We start from the raw sequence: 19,638 nt of genomic DNA on the forward strand, positions 1-19,638 counted from the left end.
TAGATTCTGAAACTGAGGATGCTTTACATCTTATGTTCCATGTGGAGAGAAGATGGATGGAAGGATGGATGGATTGAGAGACAGATGATGGATGGATGGATATAAAGCAAAGCAGAGCAGACAGATGGATACACTCATATCCAGCATTCAGGAGCTTAACCCACTGCTTTTCAATTTAATTGATTTAATCAATGTCTTTAAATCAATGTCAGTTGAATGCAACTGAATTGAACAAATCCCAAGGCAGCACACAGCACGGAGGATCTCAGGTAAGAGATGTAAGGAAAGCTTGAAGAAGATGCCCTGGTTTATGTGACATGCAACCACATCAGCACATGAGCTTAGAGGGGAGGGAAAGGACTCACTGGCTTGAGTCTCCAGGGAGCCAGAGAAACAGCTTAGACCAGAAGGAAGAATTAAGAGTTAGAAGTGAGCATATATCTTTCAAAGTGCATAACCCACAAGGGTAACAGCTCAGCATTCTAAGCAGCTTTGGAATAAAACCTGCTGGAAAAGGGAGAGAGGCCTGAGGACATCTGCATGTTCAACTACCCTTTATAGAAGCAGAACCTGTAGCAGTCATCTAATGACACGGTGTCAAATAGATTTTACTCTACCGTAGGTTTGGGAGTCTTGGGCTGTTTTTGAGTTTTGTTTTGTTCTGAACCAGGGATTGAACCCAGGATCACTTAACCACTGAACCACATCCCAGTCTTTTTTATATTTTATTTTGAGACAGCATCTTGCTGAGTTGCTGAGGTTAGCTTTGAACTTGTGATCCTCCTGCCTCAGCCTCCAGAGCCCTGGGATTACAGGTGTGTGCCACCGCACCCAGATCTTTTTGTTGTTTGTTTGTTTGTTTGTTGTTTTGTAATGCATTTGTAGCAAGGAATAACCCTGGTCTCCCAAAGAGCCAGGGGTTAATGACAAGATGGGAGGAGAACCAGATGGCAGGCTCCCACTCGCCTCTGTGGTTGGAATGGAGTGGCCCTGCCACAGTTTAAGGTGCAGGTGGCGTTCCCAGGAGGAATTAAAAGACCTCTTTAAGACTCTTCCTGAGACTTCCTGTCTTGCCATGACAAGTATCATCAGAAGAGCAAAGCAGGTCAGCTGTGTGGAGAAGAAAGCACTCACGGTGATGTGACCACCTCCCCAGCCAAAAGGTCCTGACCCACACAGGTGCTGCCACAGCAAGGGGAGGTCTCTGCCCCTTCCTTGGTGGGCCACAGGTGGCCTGGCCTGCAGGTTCGTTCATGGAGATGCTGGCCCCCTCACCCGAGGGACCCCTCACCCACTCAGATGCTCAGAAACCCAGTCCGAGTTGTCATGGGCTGAGGAACACAGTTCTGTCTGCCGCACGGGGCACCTTCTTACTGAGGTCACTTCATCATTTAAATTATTAACAGTGGAAGCACATTTACTGGGGAGTCAGGGAACTACAGGGTCTTGAAGAAGGCAGGAACGTATGACAACAGTTTCATCTGTCTCGTGTGCATCACCCTTAGCAGCTAAGGTGGCTGAGCATGCGCAGGAGGAATGCAGATGTCACAGTGAGTTTCTCTTTGGGCTCTGGTCACCAAAAATCAGGACAACAAAAATTAGCTCCATTACCTTCCCTGGCCTCACCTATAGTTCTTAGGAATCATGACATCGTTGAAATCCTGCTTAGTCTGGTCAAGGTGTTCACTCTCCCCAGTTTGCCCTCTTGCTCCTTCTCCCTCCTACCTATGTGGACTTTTTATTGCTCTGCTTAGTAACAAGCCGTTCAAGCATTTTCTTACAACACGCACTCTACAATGCTGGGTTCTTCATCTGCAACAAAGCCAATAGCAATCTAGAAATCAGAAGTTGGCTATGTGCATTTTGGTCTTAGTCCACACACCCTGGTTGTCGGAACCTAGATCTGAGGACTTGTATTTATAATTTATTTTCCAGGTAGCCCTAAACCATGTTGGCCGTGTCTCCCCGCCCCCACACCCCAACTTAGCCTTCTGCCCCTGAAAAGAGAGTTAAATCATTACTCAAACCCAGCCCTGCAAACATGAAGCAGAACAGCTCAGTCAGATGACAGTTGAGGGAGGTGTGCTGGGGATGAAGCCCGTAGCCTTGCATGGGACATTTTCAGAAAGGATTAAAATATTTCCCTTTGCATGGAAATTTTACAAATGCATATTTTAAAAGGCTCTTTAATAAGATATATAACAAAGTTTTTAATTACGTGGCTATCCAGCTAGATAACAGTCAAAGTCCTCAAACCCATTTCTTCTGAGTTGCATTTCTCAGCGCCTCACTCTCTTGCTGAATGACTACCGACAACGATGATAGCTAGAGGTCTGGGAGTGTTTTATGAAGAGTTTACACAGTATTTTCACATCTGCCATCCTATTTGAGGCTGACTGCAACACTTGGAATTATGGTGTTATTATTATTCCTTTGACAAAAGTGAAAGTTCAGAGGTTAAAGGACTTAGCCATGATTGTTCTACGGAAAAACATGGAAGAGCTTGAATATAAACAGTGAGGTAAGTCTCATGGTCTTGAGTAAATCACTTGCCATTATGAGCACCTCGGTCTTAACCGCAAATAGGATTAATATGATGACCTCCAGAGTCTTTCAAAACCCCCAAATTCTATGATCCCACAATCTTAAATGCTTCTTTCCTCTTGGACTCCTGTCTCCATCCAAAAATAAGGGGATAATACAAACTACCAAGGAGAATTGAGATTTAAAAAAATAATAATAATCTGTGTGGTACAGATTGAGGTTTAGCCAAAAATACAAATATACCAAATGCAAAAAACCATTTTGAGAAGCAAAGCTCAGCATGAAGACCTATTACATCCCCACTAGAGTGTGAAAAGACTAGTACCTGCAACCTCAAGGGACATCTCACTAATATCTCTGTCCCCCCGACATGACGAAACCCATCCAAAGTGTGTTTTTGGCTTAGTTCTTTCAGACCATGTACAGCTCATACCTCCAGAACGGACATCCAAGTCTATCTCGTGCAAGAAGTTTCCACCAACTGGTCCAGTTTCTGGTCAGTCTGGATCCATAAGTAACATGGACAGCCAAAATACCCCAGGGCACATCAAAGCCGTATTAGTGTTCATCACTTCAGCTTCAGTGTTCATCTCTGGTCCCATCCCTTTGTAATAAGCAGGAGACCACCCACTTCACAAAGACTTCGTTCACTCCACTATGATGGGCTGATCTGGGGCTTCAGCAGTCTATCACCATTCCGGGACTGAGGTCCAATTTCTAAGGCTCACTTGGCTCTGAACTTGGACTTCTCTAGTTAAGCACATCTAGGGGTCAAAACTGTGCAGGCCTGTGCATCTGCACACTTTCCTGGCAACAATTCTATTATCATCATTTGTAGGTGAAGAATGAGGCACAAAGAGATCAAAGAACCTACTCAAGGAAATGTAGCTGGTGAGTGGTAGAGTCTGGGACGTGAACCCAGGCAGGCTGATTCTGAAGTCCATGGCGGTCTTCACCAGCTACTGCTAACCACTCATCCACTACCCGGGGCAGTGCAGAGACATGCAAGGAATGAACCATCTAGGTGCTGAGTTCCCCATCAGTGGAGGAATCCAAGCATAGGCTGGGCCTCCACTTGGCTTCCAACTCTAAGATCTTATGTTACAAACCTGTCTTTGGAGCCCTCCCACCTTCACTTTGGATGCTCTTCTATTCGCTCACAGCACCCTTCCTCTCTCCTCCTGACTTCATGAATAGCTTCCCTTTCCAGGCAAGCACTCTGCCACTGAGCCACATCCCTGATCCACACTGCACTCCTACTACCGTATTCACATTGCACGGTGAGAAGTTGCGTTCTTCCTGCTCTAGAGTCATGCAAACCAGCTGTGCTCCCCGAATCCTGATCGCAAGCATGTTTGACTGGGCAGTTGTCACATCATCATAAACAGACCAGGCAGGGACCTCCACATTGCCACAGCCCGCACCCGACTGCCTCATCCCTGCCAGATCACACATCGACACCACCTGCCTGTTCTCTGATGGGATCTGAGGTCTAACCTCTGTAAGAACCATTCCTCTTCCAATACAGACGATGTTACATTCACATTAGGATCCTCCACGCAACCTAGCATAGCACCCCAAAAATAGCTTAAGAGATGTCTGATGAATGGGTAAAGGAATGAACACAGGAAGACTGCCAGACAGTCTAAAGATCCAAGGGGCACAAAGGCGGCAGACAAGGTGGCAGCTCATTGGGAAAACTCCCATCATGGGAGTGACCTTACTTTCTTTATGCCTAACTTCATTTATAGAGCAGAAATGAAAATACTTCTCACTAGAGAGTCATGTGAAATAAGCAGGCAATGTATCGAAACTTTTCTGCAGTAAATGGTAGCTGTGAGTTCTATGGTGCATGCTCAGCATTGGGCTACCAATGAACCCACTTTAAACAGGGCCAGCACACGAAACACCAGAATGTATCCAGTCTCTCCTTCTGACTCTGCCAATATTCAGGTACCAAGTCAGGAACGGAGAACACCTCAGAGAAATCCACCTCTCTCCTTCCATCACTATTTTCCCTTCACCTGGCTCCTTCCTCTAACTCTGCCATCTCTCTTTCCACCTCTCTAATTTGAAGTTAACTTCAGGGTGGGAGGTGAGATGCCCTGGTGAGCCAGTGTGTCCCACTGGAAGGACTGCAATGGCAGAGCAGCCCAGCGGTTATTCCTGGGGGACAGTGACCCAGAGTACAACTCTTTCCATTCCAATTTCTGTCCTCTTTCCTGATCTGGAAATTGGCTGCATCAATTGATCTGTGTACTTGACTCCCTGTGTGCTTTTCTGTATCTCTATTTCAATAAGACCATAAAATGGGGTGGCGGGGGTGGAAGCGCAGGTCATGCTGCCCAACCACAGGTGGGTGTTATACTCCTTCCCTACCTCTGCAAAACCCAGACACTTTTTCCTCACTGGAACCACAAGCTCTTTGAGCCGACTCTCCTTGCAAGCCCACAGCATGGCAGGCATTCATTAGATAGCAACGGCTCCTGCACTCAATAGCGAGTAGGCACTGCTAGCTAGGCCAGGGTTAAGTTCAATTCCCTCCCTTTTCCTGTGCCCCAGGCCCAATAATTCCTGCAATAGTCAAGGACTCCTTCCCCCAGCAAAGGCACAGATCTTGGCTATCAGCTGGGTCCCTTGGCAGCTCAGCTCCAGGCAAGATTTGTTCCCTTGTTTGCCTGGAGCTTTGGTTTTAATTTGTAATGTTTGCTTAATCTACTATTAGTTGGGCTGAATTTAATTTAACTCATTGTAGCAATTCATTTCTTTCAATCTTCCATTATTGGGTATCACTCTTAAGTTGTAAGTGATTTTGCTTTCTCTAGTCGTCATGTTGGAGCCTGTTGGCCCACTTATTCCTCTTGACAAGCAACATCGGCAATTAAAAATATATATAATTACAGGGAGAGCAGAGGGATGGGAATGTGGAATGGCATCCATATCCTGGATTTTTTTTTCATTAGCTTCTACGTTTTAAATAAAATCAGACAAAGTGATAAAAAGGAGATAGGTCAACTGCCATGTGGAAAAACAACCAGTAGCCACAGAGACCCTCTTTCTTAACCCAGGTCCATAAAATCAAAACCAAGAGCATGACAATTGTTTTCAAAAATTTAGAAGAAGGAACAATGAACACCTCAAACATGGCTCACACCAAGCAAGATCTTTGAATGGCCGTAACTGGTCTGGATTTAATGCAGGAGTAACCTTGGGGTTTTCATGATTCAATGAAAAAGTTGCCCAGCAGGAAGACTCAGGATAAAGATGAATTCCTATACAAACCTTAACATATATAATGTTTTCCATACAGAGCTTAATGTCAGTGCTTTTGACTTGACAGTCTTCACTTCCTGAGTAGTGGCCTGCCTGCCACATACACCAAAACACTAGGATTTACCATGTTTCAATTAATTCGGCTTACTCCAAAATCTCTGAAGAGTTTTTTTTTTTTTTTTTTAATCACTAGACTTCAAAGTAGGATGATCATCACCAATTTTAGGGACCATCTCTCTAGTATAATAGAAAGCCACGCAGAGCCTAGCATGTGGATGCAGACAGATGCCAAACACTAAGCCTGGCTAAGAGTAAGCACTCAGTAAGGATTGGAATCGTGAAAACCATTCTGGCTACAATAGGATCCAGTGTCATTAGGTAGCACGTCCCCTCTGGTTTGACTTTCTTATTTCTACAGTAAAACAAACTGCCAGGTTGTATCTTTCCAGAGCTCACACTTGTAGACAAAGCAGGCTTTCCCTCTGAACTTAGTACACTAGAATACTTTCCAGCAGGGGCCAGGGACTTCTACAGCCAAACTCACCCTCAGTGTATACCTGAACTAACAACAAAAGCCCCCTGTGAGAGGTGTCCTCTGGAAAACACTTAAGAGTGTGGCCTTCAAGCATCCAACCTGCATAAGACACCTTTCAGCAAATTCTAATCACAGCACACACTGTGCAATTGTGTGGAGCTTGTCTGGAAGAACCTATAAAGACCCAAATCGTGTCTCATATTATCCATTTTCTAACCCTCAGTGAAACCAACCTCATAAGGACTGTATTTCCTCCAATATACTAGGATGAGTCTGGCACACATAAGAAGACTTAGGGAAAGCTGCCACTGGTCAAGTAACTCAAATGTGCTCCTATAGGCTTTTATAACTCATTATCTTTGTCTTCATCTACAAAATAAAATGGTGCAGAATGAGTTTTTCAGGAGAGACCTAAAATCTAGCAGTAGATAATCAGTGACAGCTCATTGATACACAAGCACATAAGACCTGAAATGTCAATTATATATATATATATCCTTACACAGATTCATATATGGAAAGGGAAGACTAGGTAGGACTAGGTGGTCTCTCTCAGCTCTGTTGGCCTACATTGAAGCATCTGGCTGAAAACTACTTGTGTAGAAGGTATTCAAAATTGAATCATGGTAATGACAGAGACATGAAACATTAATAATGTTTCTAAAAATCTTTCTGTATAAGCTATCAAAAGAAGTACATGAGAAAGGGTTGAACCTGCCATGTGTCATTGGAAAGTGAGTTTCTCATGTATCTAAGTCCAGGATCAGCAAACTAAGCCCAGGAGCCAAGTCAACCACCTACCTTTGTAAATAAAGTTTTATTAGAACAGAGCCACTCACTCCTTAATGCACTGTCTGCAGATGCCTTTCATTGTACAATATCAAAGTTGAAAAGATGGAACAGCAACTGTATGGCCCAGAGCACTGAAAATATTTAATCCCTGTCATTGTGCATTAAAAGTTGTCAGCCCCTGTCTAAAAGAGGCTTTGTGAGGGAGATTTTGAAGAAGAGCTACATCTTGAAGTTTGGGTAGACAACAAGGTTTTGCAAAAAGGTAGAAGGGATTGAATGCTGAACAGATTTGGAGTCACACAAATGGCTGAAGTAGGGAAGATGAAAGGGATTAAGATCAGAGAGCCATGGACATCTAGACCAAGAAGACTGAACCTGATTCTTCAGACAGTCTCTGGGATTGAGGTTTCAGAGAGAGGACGACAGAAGAAAGTGAAACTTAAAGAAACCCAGTCATGCAACCATCTGGAAATGGTTTGAAATTCTTGGCACAAGACACTGAAGTCCTCAGCAGCCTAGAAGCCACAGGACTGGCCAGGATGTGAGTGAGGGAGACAGTAGCAAAGACTGAACAACAGGGCTCCTGACCACCGAGTTTGGGGATGAAGGAGGAATCACTGACGCTTCTCCAGGGCTTGGAACCCAGGTGACCCCACAGTTGATGGCTTGCAAGTGGCCATGGGCATTGGCACATGTCACTTCTCAAGCTGACAGTTAAAGGCATGCCTGAAAGTTTCACGCTCTGAGTCAAGTCCAAGCACTTCTGCAGCAGAGGGCCAGTGATTGCCCCCACCCCAATCAATGTAACGCATTGACTCCTTCGCCACATTCCGGAGAGTAGCAGCAGTTCCTTCATCTCAAAGTTGCTCTGACAGGTCAATACCCTGTCATCGCTAATCCTGCAAACCTCAACAGACTCCTTTTTAAAGACTTCAAGTAAATAGGTGGCTATTATCATCTTTCGGGGAGTTTCTCTACTTATTCTCCTGTTCGTGTTATAGACACCCGTTAACCGCGAGTCTCAAAATCACAGTTTTGACAGGCAGATTGTGAAGTTCAAGTCAATGCCTCATTTTCCTGCTCTGTCTGTTAAGGAGCTCCGATAGCTTTGGAACATCCAGTTACCCTGAAAACAGACAGGCCGGGTCCCCGCGATGACTCCTGTGTTACCAGACCCCCACCCCCGCCTGGGGACCGGCAGCATCTCCCATTGCAGTGAGCTGGACACCATCCTGGAAAACCTTTTGCCCAGATTCTCATTAGTACTGCATTAGTCTGTAAACTGGGAGCTAGACGCCTAGTTCACCTCGCTCTTACTTGATGTACTTGAAAGGTCTCGTGAATTTACAGCAGGATAATGTGGAGCCCAGCACCTATTTATGAGTTGATCATTTGTTCCGAACCCCCCTCAAAGTGCTGAAGGTTACCATTCAACCAGGGCCTGCACTAATGCCACTGGAAGGCCAACAAAGCCAAGTGTATGAAAGTTAAAAGCATTAATAAAAGTGTGACTTATAAATTACTTCATCTTTGTCACCCTTTTTGAAATGGGGTGAGAGAGGCCAGGGTAAATTTATTTTTTAAGTGCTTTCTGAGACCTGAACGGGTCAGGCTTGAAATGCTGTAGTCTATAAATCATTCTTTGCAGATCTGGGGGATGTTGCTGCATCATAACATTAACAAATATTGATTTATTTTATCATTTGCAACTGTTTATGGTGCAACAGAGATCCTACAGTACACAAAGAAAGCAAATGCTTATTTAGGGGTAATGTAGCTAATTAACACCTCTTGTTGCCAGAGAATAAGAGGGAAATGGCAATGGGATTTCAGCTTATCCAGGAGTTCATGGCAAGGTAATATTTATCAGGTTATCTGATATTAACTCAGCCCCCGCCCCAATAACGCAGAGATGGATGGCTTTCATACTGTGCAATTTTAAGTACAAATGGCACCTACGAGAGGTCCTATCACCACCCACCAGCATGACTTGATCCAGCTAAGGCTCCTGCGAGGCTGGAACCAGGAAAGGGTCAGCGGGGGTTTCAGACCCTAGCAACTCTGCTAAATTTTGTATCAAAGCATTAAAAAGGCAGACGCCCACACTCTCAACCAGAAGTTCTAAAGAGCTTCATTTGGGGTCCCTGCTGGTGCAATGGAGCACAATTAACACCCAATGCCTCAAGAAAAGGGAGAAAAATGCACACTCTGTTGGAAAGTCTCCATGGCTCTGCTGTTCTTTCTCCAACTGCGCTCCAGAGTTCTTTCACACTTTAATTGCTCCCAATTTGGGCCTTTTCTTAACAGGCAACAAAGAGCTGGGCTAATTGTTCAGAGGAGTTCAGGAAGCTCTAGAGTTTCATCAAGAGAAACAAAGGCAAAAAGACAAATAATGGATAAGAAAGCCTGTCTTGAAGACGGCACAAGGATGATCATGATACACAGACTCACACACACACAGGCCTGCGTGCGCATGTATGAGCTATTAGTTCAATGAAATAATCAGAAACTGATATTCTTGCTTTGGGAAGCCTGCAATGAAGCCGATCTTCTTACCCAAGCAACTCTTCAAGTGGCCCCTGCAACTGGGTATTCCTCACATCTGTCAATAAGAAAAATGGTAGGCCAGGCAGCCAGTCACGGCCATGCAGTAAATTCCCAATGGCAGAGGAGGAACTGAGATTCCCTTTTTGTAACGTGGTCCAGGAAAATGTTCTCCCAATGGTTACAGTAGCTGAGACTAGCACGAGGGTTTCTCAACCTCATACTACTGGCATTTGGGTTGGAAAAGTCTTTGTTGTGGGATGGGGGAGAGATGGGGTGTGTGCACTGCAGAATATTCAGCAGCATCCCCACCTTACATCCACTAGATGCCAATAGCAAGGACCACTGCTCCCAGTTATGACAGCCCCAACTTCCTGCCGACATGGCTAGGAGTCCCTGGACATAAAAACTCTGTTGAGAACCACTGGGTTAGACATAAGAAATCCAAGACTTTCTTTCAGGCCTGTCCCATCAGCAAACTTCCTAAGCCACAAACTTCAAGACATGGGTTCTCCATGCACAACTCTGAACCATTTTGTATTCTGCCACTGGGACCCAAGAGGCTGAACTATGTGGCTATGCCTCCCAATCTGAATCCCTCTGAAGAAAGGTTGAAGAAGAGACTTTCAGGAACTAAAAACTACTTTGCTGATGAAAAGAGGAGAGAGAAGATAAAAAATAGCTGCTATAGGAAAGAGTAGGGTTAGAAAAAACAGATAGCTTGAGGCAGTAGTGCTCCCCAGGGAAGGGGCTCTCAAGTAGGAAGGGAACACGTTCAGAATGGCCTACTGTTAGGGTTCTGTCTGAAGGACTGATACCAGGGTGGATCGTTAAGACTTTCCTCATATTTAAACTGAAGAAGCCATGGTCCTCTCGTCAGGTGTAAAGTCTGACTGTGCACCAACTCTGCAGATGACACACCCCAAGACAATCACGACAACGTCTCCCATCCCCAAGATCTTCTGCAGTGACCCTGCTACACACCATCATCAAGAGGTGATGTGTGTTCTCCACCACCTTGAATCTGGTGCCCCTGTGCCTGCTGTGACCAATGGAATGTGGAAGATGGGCCTGGTATCAGAACTGGGAGTGACTCTTCACTAACGTGGTGGCTTTGGTTCCCTGCATCACAGAATTCTTGCTCATGGGATGATCCCCCTCAGAACCCAGCTGCCCTACGGCCAGATTCACTATGGACAGGAGGAGGATGTGTGGATGTGCTCCAGGTCAGAGTTCAACAACTCCCAGCCAGCTCCACAGCTGAGTCCTCTTCAGCAGCTAGTTCAGTCAAACCTGCAATGACTCCAACCACCATCGGACTGCAACCACGTAGGACTGCAAGCCAGCACCGCCCTGCAGAACCCTATCAACCTCGAGTCAGGGAAGATAACAATAGGTAGATATTTTAAGCCACCACACTTTACCATGCTTTGTGAAACTGTGGTAACTCGCCGAACACCAACCACACTGGTATTTCTGAGATGCCAAAGAGCAACGTGTCATTGTACCGATGGTACTGAGATTTCCATGGGTCGCCTTGGTCAAAGGAACTGACAGCAGCATCAACAGCACCCTGTTCACTGGGAGCTCAATACCTTTCATGTAATATCACACTGCAGCCTTGCCATCGACCTAGGGGACAAGGACTGTTATCATTCTACTTGACAAATAAGAAAACTGGGGTCTAGAGTCCTTAAGTCTTATCAAAGTGACACAATTGCTAAATGGAAGAAGGGGTTCAGATGCGAACAGTCCATCTCCAAAATTTTATTTTTAAAATTAAAAATTTTAATTTCCTGCCTACAGGAAGCTGTAGGCAGTTTTAGTAGAGACAGAAGAGAGGAGGCAGAGAGGGCACCATCAAATGTTCCTCAGGGCATCCTGTCCAACACCACCCCACTGTGACCACAGATCCCCAGAGTGATGCATTCAGCCACCATTCTTCCCCAGAGACTGGTACCAAGGTGTCTTCTGCTTAGAGAAACGTGGGCAACAGCACCCTCGACCATCTTTGGTGGCATTTCTAAAGGAGCACAGTGACAGAAAACACCAAACCAATCTTCCGCCAAATGAATCCTTATCTTTTCCCATACCGCTGCAGTGTGTCTGTGCCCCTCACGCATTCCGCAACCACAGGCACCCCACAAATCCTCTGAGCCTCACAGTCCTCACATAAATACGGGCATCATCCCTACCCAGTGAGTTGTTATGACAACTTGAGTTAACGTATTTTCTCAGTGTATCCCTAGCACCGGCACATAGGGGCACTTGGAAGCAGGCCCCTGCCCGGGACGTGTCTGGCCCGTTCAGTCAGATTGTCATATTTACACTTAACCTTTGTCTGCGTAGACCCCTGGAAATTTAGAGCCATGTTGAGTGTACACATACGTCCTCCCTGCTGCCCATGACACACATATGACTGAGGAAAAACCCTCAATGGGGTGCTGGACTCAGTGGGAAGTCTAAGACACTTAGTCTGAAATGTACTCACTTGGCTGGCCTTTTCAAACATACTCTTCTGAGATCTTATCCTACACATGCCAAGTCCAGAGTGCTAGAGTGGATGCAACCCAAGAGCCCACACCTGAGAATTCATGATGCTCAGGCCATTCACAATAGATCTACCCACTGCACCTGTCTGTGACCACAACTGAGACCCTGGCCCCTAAGAGGGTCCCACACCTGGCCCTCCATGCGATCCCTGGGCACACAGAAAGTAGACACCTCTCTTGGCATCACCGGTATAAACAAAATGTTCGAACTAGGTCTGATACCACCCAGTTTTTGTTTTCCTATCTATATCCTTCAAGCATCTGTTTTCTTCTTCTCTTTGGAGCCATTTTTTCATTCTGGGGATGAAAACCCAAAATTAAGGCTCTGATCTCCATCCACCCTATCACCCTGGGCTGGAGCTATCTTCTCTAAAAGCCCACGGAATGCAGGATAGTTCATTTACATTGGGTTTCCACCAGCTAAAAAGCCCAAGTTTCAAAGGAAAATCAACTATTCATCCCAAATTCACCATGTTATGACTTTTGTAAAAGGCCCTAAAACACAATTAATAGCACAATTGCATCTTAACTCAGAATTTTCCACTTGGCAGATTTTCTCAGGTTGACTGTCATGGAAAAGGCACCTCTTACTATCTTTTTTTTAAATTAAAAAGTATATAAAATAAAGGAAGGTATACCACTTTAGGGTGCTAATGTCCAGTTGAGTTCTGCTCAACATAGATATTGAAGGTTCCACAACTAGAAAGGAATCATCCTCTGTCATTTATTGTAAAGTTTGTGCCTGGAACTTGTAACTGAGTTCAATTTGAAAAGAAATCAAATGTTTGGACGAAAGTGACACAATGTGGCATGAGGCATAACCTATAAATTTCTAACGGATGCCACAGGAAGTCACAGTGGGAAGTCATGTCATTTGTAGATACTGAGAGAAACAGAAGTCATTAATTTTTTTTTCCTCTTAGATAACTTATTAATCAAACATAAGCAAGATCTTATACAAAACCCTGAGCCAGGGGTGAATGAATGGGCAATCTTTCGACCATTAGTTCATGCATTCCTGCTTTTAGCAAACTTTCTAAGCATTCAGTGTAGCAAGCACTGAGCTCTGTGCTGGGAATATCATGGTAAGAAAAGTCAAGTTCATGGGAATATCATGGTAAGCCCTGGTGGAGCTTAGCATCCAATGAAAGGGACAGACCTTAATCATTTAACCATAAAAATAAATAGGAAATGGCATTCCAGCCAAAGTCTATGAAGCATATGAAGCTCTGAGTATTTATAATTAGGAAGCATTACCAAATCCATGAGGTCAGGAAAAACTCGAATAGGATAAGACTCATCTGACAGAGAGAAACGAAAGGAAAATTGCAGTTGAGATAAACTAAAGGATGATCAGAAAGACCACAGAGGAAGAAGGAAGACAGGCTCATAGAGCAATAAGGCAGAATCACCATGTGATCCCTGGGTCCACTGTCCCTGAATAGAACATAAATGACAGATGAAAGATGACATGACTGGACAAAATAAAGTAAGTGCTAAATAAATATTCTAACTAATGTGGGAACAGTAGCTGGAACCCCAAGAATGGTTACAGGTAAGAGGTTGACTCTACACAGATTCTTGAATAAGGGTTATCATACTTTAGCCACATGGCAAATTCTGCCACTGCAGGTTTTTGTAAATGAACTGTGTTTGGACACGGCCACACCCAATTATTTACACATTGTTAAGGGCCACTTTTGTGCTTATAATGGCAAGATCAAGTGACTACTCAGGAGGGTTGCAAATCTCAGAGTCTTCACTACCTGGCCTTGTACATGAAAGTTTGTCTGATCCCTGATCTAAGAGGATGATCAGGATCTAAAAATCAATGGGACAAGAGTGTCAGGGTTGCCAGTACCTACTGCTTCTGGCACCAGGAAGAAGCAAGACTGAGCACACTGTTATTGGATGCCCCGATTGAATCAGAGGTTACAAAGGACACATGATGAACAGATATTTTTAACAGCATCTCAAAAATCACACTAGACAAGGTGGATGCATTTAGGTGTGTTTGCATCACAGAACAGATGCCAGGAAAGTTGATGGTTCACTGGCATCTCCCAAAGTCTATTCCCCAGGAAGGGTGAGACAGAGAGATGATACAGAAAATAAACCAACTAAAATGTGCTTACATCATTTCAGAAAATACTGAGTAAGCAAAGTTGAACCAGCCTCTTTATTACAGGACCTATTAGAGCTTTTAACATTCTCTTGTGCTTTAGACATCTCCAGAAGGAAGGAAAACTTAAGGTATGTGTCTCAGATTTAATTGATTGCAGATGCCTTCTTTTCCAACATCTTGTCAGGTTGGAGTTGCTGGAAACATACTTTGCGAAACACAGCTCTGAACTTGATGAAGTCAATCCCCTTCCTTAATGTTCTCCCAAACAGGTCAGAAAAGTATTTCCTTTCAAAATAATTTCACAACTGGCAGAAAAGAAGGGGTTAGTTCTGGTAAGCTAGAAGGGTGTGGGTCCCTGGGAAGTGAAACCCTGCCACTGTCACCCTCTCCAATCCCTCCCACGCAAACCCCTAGAATTTGTTACCATTTCCTATCATTTGTGGGATTCCCAGGCTCCATATTTAAAACTTCTGGCATCTGCCGCTCCTATCTTCTATACACTGTCAACACCAACAAACAGCACTTGGCTCAAAAAATTCTGAATTCAAACCATGACTTTATGAGAAATCAATGAGTGTTTTTAACTTCTTGAATGGACTGTCTTACTGCATTCCAAGTCCTGAATGCCAAATTTCTTTTCAATCCTGCAAAAGATGACTTTCCCCACAATCTTTCAATAGGCCAGCACACAGTAGTCTGCATGTTCCAAATCTAAGGAAATCCATCATGACGAAACTAGACAAGCATTTGCTACTCTCTGAGCACCAAAGAAACACCCAGACACCTGGCAAACCAGTAAGTAGCTCAAAGACTGCCATTACCTTCCAGAAGGCAAATGTCACATATTTCTCCTTCCCTTTAGATATAGCCAAAAGAACCAAAAGAGGGCCAATAAACGTCTCCAAAAGCAACCACAAAATACCTACAAACATTCTAGACCCTCTGCAGGCAAGCCACTCCCAGCGCATGCACAGCCCTGAAGAAATGGCCCAAATTTTCCACTCTCAAGGCTAAAGGGATTTGAAAAGGGCAACGGAAAAATCACCCCATTGATGGTGAGTATCCCTGAAGGCAAAGTCCTATTTCAGAGTCTGGTACTGACATCCAGAAACAGCAGGCTGTGTGTCCACTCCAAAGTCGTCACACTTTGGCAGAGAATCCCTGCAGGGTTGGAGCAGCCCTGGGGGCTCTGATGAGAGGTGCTAAATAAATTAGTGCTATCGTTTATTAGAGCATAAGAAACAGATGGGATTGGGCAAAATGACAGCTGGAAGAGTGAGGTTTTTGAAGATGAGTATGTGCAGCCCTGGGAGATCCAGCTCCATGACGCCTATTAACATTAACGGGCACGGCTTTCTTAGCACCCTGTACAGAGTCTACAGCCTCCTGAAAATTCATTCCTTGACTTTCTTTCCCTCACACGGTTAACCTAATACCTAATTATAAAATAATTGGCGATCCCACAACTTTCTCTTGTAAAACTCTCCCACCAAGAGTGATTATTTTCAGCTCATTGCTCCTTGTATCCACAGGGGAGGGAGAAGAAACAAGAAGGGGTCAGGGGGAAATGGATGGGCAAAGGGAGGGAGGGGAAGTCTGTTCACTGTGCTCCTTCCAATGGGCACTGGCCATTGGATACCCACTAAGTCCCCATCTAGCCAGAGATGGCCCCTGCCTGACTGCAGTTTCATGGGCTTCTGTGGCGTGCTGGAAGCCATATTGTTCCTGTCCCAGAAAACACTGACCTTCGAGGTCTCTGCTATATGTTCAGGTTGCCCCTGTTTCCAGCAGTTTCTAAAGAGTTCCAGTTCACATGGGGCTGTTTGAACTGAAGTCCCAGATTTACCTGATAAAGAACGCCAAACTAAGACCCTAAGAAATAGCATATGGAGATCCCACAGGGGCCCAGGCCTTATGACCAGGGGTGGGAAACTGAAACTACTCAAACACAACTTTTATCCAAGAGGCATCTCTCAATAGTTAACTTCTAACAAATAAAATTATTTTAAACAAGCTCCAAATAAGCTTATATCCAGCACTTTTTTTTCTTTACTATTTGTTCACAGACTAGTATCGTATGTTCAAAACACACATACGCAAAACTAGTCATGTCTTTGAGGAATATTTTTCTCCTAAACTCCTCTATCCCAGTGTCTGATAATAAGTGTTAATTTGGGGAAGATTTTGCAGTAAGAAAGCAGCCCATCTAGGAGACAAATTTAATATTTTGTTAAGTGAATGTCTAGTACAGCCTTATATCAAGAATATGTAATGGGACATAAGTCCTTCCTGCCCAAACTAGACCTCCAAAAGTTCTCAAAAGTAGCTATAGATCTATTTTACGTAAGCTTCTAGCAACTATTTTAAAAGTGTATTTAAAATCAGTTAACAAGTCCTTGCTAGGCAGGAAAAGGAATGTAAAGTATAGTTCTTGCCCTTAGGAATGTCAGGACCTTAATCAAACAGGACATAAAATTATGCAAAAATACAAGGTAAGAATAGTAATTACATACTGAGCCTCTTCTATACATCAGATACCATACTGTATGATACGAGTGGAGATACACGGGTTTATTACATGTATAGTTATACAATCTCAAAGATAATTTAGGAGGATGGTATCATGTTCTAAAATGAAGAAACTAAAACTCAGAAATTGCACTCAGGTGTGCCATGTAGTGTATTGATACCCTAGAAGGAGAGGTGGGGATGAGCTGGATTACTTGAGAAGTTTCTCAGCAAGAACTGGCCAAGGAGAGCCTTTAGGATTCCAGGAAACCCAAGGTTGATCCTGGAATGCCCGCAATGACATTCCCTCTGGTTTCCCCACTCCCCAAACCACTCACTGTCTTATCTTCTGCCATGGAACTCATTTCTTAATCTCATGGTCACAATGGGGCTCAATAGAAATCATGCCCCCTTTCCCTTGGCTTCTGAACAAGTAGGTAAGTGATAAGAGCAACTGATGAAGATCCAGATACCACCTTGACTAGTGAAAAAAGTTAAGGCAGAACACACACAGCCTCATGTCTTATCAGTAGCCACTTTGCCCAAAAGGATCGGAGGTTGTCAGGTACTGTTGGAGAAAAGGAGTCCCAGGAGAAACAAGCACAGGCCTGAACCAACATCTTGTCTACTCTTTCCCAAGTTACCAAGCAGTGATAACCACATGCAGTAGTTCTGCGGAAAGCCAGGAGTTAGGCCAGCAGGTTTCTCTGCACGTGGGAAACACAGCAGAGCAGAAGCATCGTCCTGTGGGGTCTGCCACAAATCCTGCACATCACAATGAACACACACGACCTGTGCTGGACTTTGCAGACCATAGGTGGAACGGGTAACGATCAGCAGAAGTGGAGCAGAGGGAGATGGAAGCCCTCAGAAATAGCTAGAAGAGGTACTCTGGTCACAAAGATGCAACTCCATGTCACAGCTGCTCAGCTACCAAAAACAAAACACACCACAGTAATAGGTGAAGCAGCCTCTGCAGGGTGCACACCACCACAAGACTAAGCCCTTGCAAAAGAGGCTGCCTGGGGCACAGGGAAGAGAAGTGAGGTACAGGCGCCCTTGTCTGTTTGCTTGAAGGACTTAGAAGTAAGACACGAGCCTCTAGCTTCAGGGTAGCTTCCACTCCAACTAAGAAGAGCAGCGACTCCCTCCAGGTAATCAAGAACACTAGGTGTGCCAGGCCTTGTGGTGCACAGCCGTAATCACAGTGACTAGGGAGACTAAGGCACGAGGGTTGTGAGTTCAGAGCCAGTCTCAGCAACTTAGTGAGGCCCCGTCTCTAAATAAAAACATAATAATGGCTAGGGATGTGGCTTAGTGGTTAACACCCCCTGGGTTCAATCCCTGGTACCACAAAAAAAGAAAGAAAAGAAAACTAGACTTAAATTCCCCGTTTTCCCTCCAAATAGTCAAGGTTACTCCTCTCCCAGCCTCATCTTTGACGGACTCCACCTCACTCCTTACGCTCTTAGCATTTTTTCTGCATTCAGCCTGGGAACAAGGTGTAATTCAAAAGGGACACACAAAGGAGAAGGGAGGGAAAAGAAAGAAGAGGAGGATGGAGAAGAGAGAACAGAAAGAAAGTGGGAGGGAAGGAGGGAAGGAAGGAGGGAGGAAAGAAAGAAAGGAAGAAAAGGAGGAAGAAGCGACAGAAATAGAACTGTACTCACTTTGCATGCAAAAGAAAAGGGAGGGAAGTGGAAATGTTTTTATTTCAAGCACATGAAGCTTTCACTCAAAGACAGAAACAACTGTAGCGCAGAACCAGAGGACAGAGACTTCAAGTACAGGACAAGGAACTTTCTTTCAATAGAAGGAGGATGTCTTCAGGGTCCCCAAGCAGACAGAGGAGCATCTTCTAGTCACTTCCTTCCCATTCAGAGGCCAACTGTGGAAGGATAGCCATCTCACTCCATTGCAAGTGTTGGTGAAGTCCATCACCTAGGGACAGTGAGCAACTCGAGGACAGCATTTAACCCAAGACCTCCATCCAAAACACAGCAAATACACGTGAGCTGAATCAACTTAAAGTGAGATTCTTAAACAGAAATGGTTTATTTATGGAGTTCTTCTTTTGGGGGGGGTAGGGGGTGTGGATCCCAAATGGAATACATTCAGGATTTAAGAAGATTAGAGTCATTTCTTAAAGCAAGGGAGAACAAATGATCCTCCAGTGAGACTGTCCAGTCACTGGAGCTCATGGAAAATGCCCAGAGCACATTCTAGGCCATGAGGCAGGAGCACATTGGTCCATCTACTTCATCTCTGATGTGACCGTGAGATTCACTTTAGCCAGTGCAGTGTGGCCAACCTTGACTGGTCACATTCAAAGAGCAACACAAAACACTCATGCTCACCATCATCTGTCTCTGCCCCTGGAATTGTTAAAGCCAGGGTCATGCTGGAACTTCTGAACAATCACATTTCAGAGTGACAACTTAACTTTGTTGAGCAATTTTATATGTCCTACTGAAACAAAATGAAAGATTTTTTAATATGAATATACCTTCAGTCATTTTTAATGTATCTTAAAACAAATTAGTCCTCTGGGTAAATCATCAAGAAAATGAACCAAAACCAATTAGTCCCCTGGGTAAATCATCAAGAAAATGAACCCCTTCCCGGCTTGGAAAAAAAGAAAGCATATTGCCAATTTAAGATATCCTTGGTGAAAATCAGTTATATGAGACTTAAGTCCTGTAGTTGGACCATCCCAATGAGTTCTAAAGTACCTTCCAGAGAGCTACGAGACACAATGGGTTTGA

The sequence above is a fragment of the Sciurus carolinensis genome, chromosome 16, assembly GCF_902686445.1.
Source record: "Sciurus carolinensis chromosome 16, mSciCar1.2, whole genome shotgun sequence".
In the NCBI taxonomy this organism is placed as follows: domain Eukaryota; kingdom Metazoa; phylum Chordata; class Mammalia; order Rodentia; family Sciuridae; genus Sciurus; species Sciurus carolinensis.